We start from the raw sequence: 2,443 nt of genomic DNA, 5'->3' as shown, positions 1-2,443 counted from the left end.
ACTGCATACCTCGCAATCCTGAGAGGTTGCAACCCCCGGGGATGTGGTAATGCGAATGCTGCGCCACATCCCGGATGACAAATTCGCACTTGCAGCCTTTAAGATCACTGCTGTGATATGAGGTAAGTAACCAAATCACTCTATTGCTGACATAAGCATCCTGTGAGTGTGCATCGAATGAGGTTTGTACTACATTGACAAGAGTTAAAAAAAAAACTGTTACCTGTTCAGGTGCATCGGCTGTTCAAACAATAACCGCCAGTGACTGTGAGGCAGTCATGAAAAACTGGCTGAAGTACAGTGGTGACAGGAATGGAGGGAGGAAGAGGAGAGCTGGGAGACAGCAGGGAGGTATGCACAGCCAAAGCTTCATGATCCTTCAGCTTTTAAGAAATGAAGACACAATGAGTCAAGGACGCATGACATGCAGGTGTTGCAGTACATTACTTGTGATAATGTATTACTCCCGCACTGGTTATTCTATTTGAATAAAAAACAAAACAACTTGACACTGCAATAATACATTATGTAAAAACAATTATTCAATTACTTAGTTTGTTTATGTGCCTAGACTATTGTTTTTATTATTATTATTCAATTGAATAGGCTATCCAATGAGCGAATCATACAGGGGGTCGTTTCTAGAAAGCATCGTTTGCTACAGGGGGTCATTTCTAGAAAGCATCGTTTGCTAACTTGCGTCGCAACCTTGGTAGTTTGCTCCATCGTTCTTGGATTTGGTGTTTCTAGAAAGGGTAGTTCGAACTCTCAATCGCAAACAAGGACGCAAAGTTTGGTCGTTTAAACTACTGCCCCTAGGCAGTCGCACTTGTGTCGTTCCTTGGTAGTTCCTGTTGGTGTCCGGAGTGCCTAACCAAAAATCACAACCGCCTAACCAAAATTTGCTAAGTGGATGTTTATCTCGTGACTCAATGATTGATCTATCCTGTAGCTTAATTTTGATTAAGACACTGACTCCCCTACTTGGCTCATTCTTGCTATTTATGTTAATTAAAGTATTGCCTTGCTTTTAGTATTATAATCTTCACAGTCCCTAACAACAGCCGTGTTAAATGGTGTAGTGGTGTAGCGTTGTACGTTCGATTTTCTTATGATGTGAGATTGTCCTCTTGCTTCTCGCTACCTGCAGGTGAACTAGTGTGACACGTAGATTCAATTGTTTTTGACTGATGTATTGTACCTATGGTCTCTCGATGTAGAGTAACTATATACATAAATATGTATGGTCAAAACCTATTGTTGTGTCTCGTAGGCCTACTCTTACTCAGAGATGAAAAGAAGAGATAGGATGCGAACTCCGGCCGAGCACGCAGTGCACCAACGCGTTGCCGTTAAGCCACAAGACAGTTAATAACCTATGGGATACCCAGATATTTGTCCAGGCTATATATTTTTTCCAACACATAGGTATTTAACACAAATAATGACTCATATTGGTCTGCTTAAGTTAACTGTTTTATATGCTTGCAATAGGTTTAGGTTTTGGCTGATGGCAATGACAATACCAGCATTAATCACTCGGTTTAGATTAGAAACATGTCAACATAGGCCGTGACAGAACATTTCTAGGGGGTGGGGTATTACATGTTGCCACTGTTTCCACCAATGATATGTATTGCTGCATCATCAACAACGTTGTTGGAACTATGGTGTCGGAGGTAGCGAATTGCGACAGGTACGATGCTTTCTGGAAACAGGTGTAACAGTGTCGTTGTTTGGTCGCAAGTTGCGTCGTACCATGGTGGTTGAGCAACATTGTTGCTAACTTTTCTAGAAACGACCCCCAGGTCTGATCAGGACACATGCACACGCTGACTGTCTATAGCTCTGCATTAGAAGCTAAAACTACAGTGCTTTTACTTTTTATCACAGAAATTCTAATCAACCTAATATGATTGTTTTCTGTCCTCAACTTCCCAACATTGTAGCTCTGCATCATGGCAGCCTTATCATTCAATACATGTATTCTTTACAAATGCAATCTCAACATGGTATTGCAAACACATCCAACAATTGAAAAGTAGGCCAATTGACTCCCTTTAACTTTATTAGGATGCACAAAAAAACATTACCTGCAGCCAAATGTCTGCCGATCTGTAGATCTAATGAACATCTTCTTTCAGGTGATGATCCAGTGTCCAGGGATAGCAGCAGCATGGATGAGGACGACTTTTAAGTTATTTATTTGTTTGTTTGTATTGTTTATAATAAATTATATTGTTATCTGTAGGTTATAACTGCTGTCTGTTTTAATTCCTTATGACATTTAAGCTATGAATGGACTTCTGTAAGATCCTAGAAGCTCAAATATCATGCTTAAAGGACAATTCCGGCACAAAATGAACCTAGGGGTTAATAACACATGTGTACCAAGTTCGACCGTTCGCTGGGATTTATTTTCATGCTAGTCGAATGTGACCCG

At 40.5% G+C, this 2,443-nt stretch overlaps 1 long non-coding RNA gene across 1 annotated transcript; it reads left to right on the top strand.

Moving 5' to 3' along the window:
* On the top strand, positions 1–2,443 carry LOC121708529. The gene is made up of 3 exons (XR_006031685.1): positions 1–122; positions 232–351; positions 2,145–2,443. It is a non-coding gene; the product is annotated as an uncharacterized LOC121708529 (long non-coding RNA).

The sequence above is a fragment of the Alosa sapidissima genome, chromosome 5 (assembly GCF_018492685.1).
Source record: "Alosa sapidissima isolate fAloSap1 chromosome 5, fAloSap1.pri, whole genome shotgun sequence".
Lineage (NCBI taxonomy): Eukaryota > Metazoa > Chordata > Actinopteri > Clupeiformes > Clupeidae > Alosa > Alosa sapidissima.
This window is presented reverse-complemented; position numbering and strand designations above follow the sequence as displayed.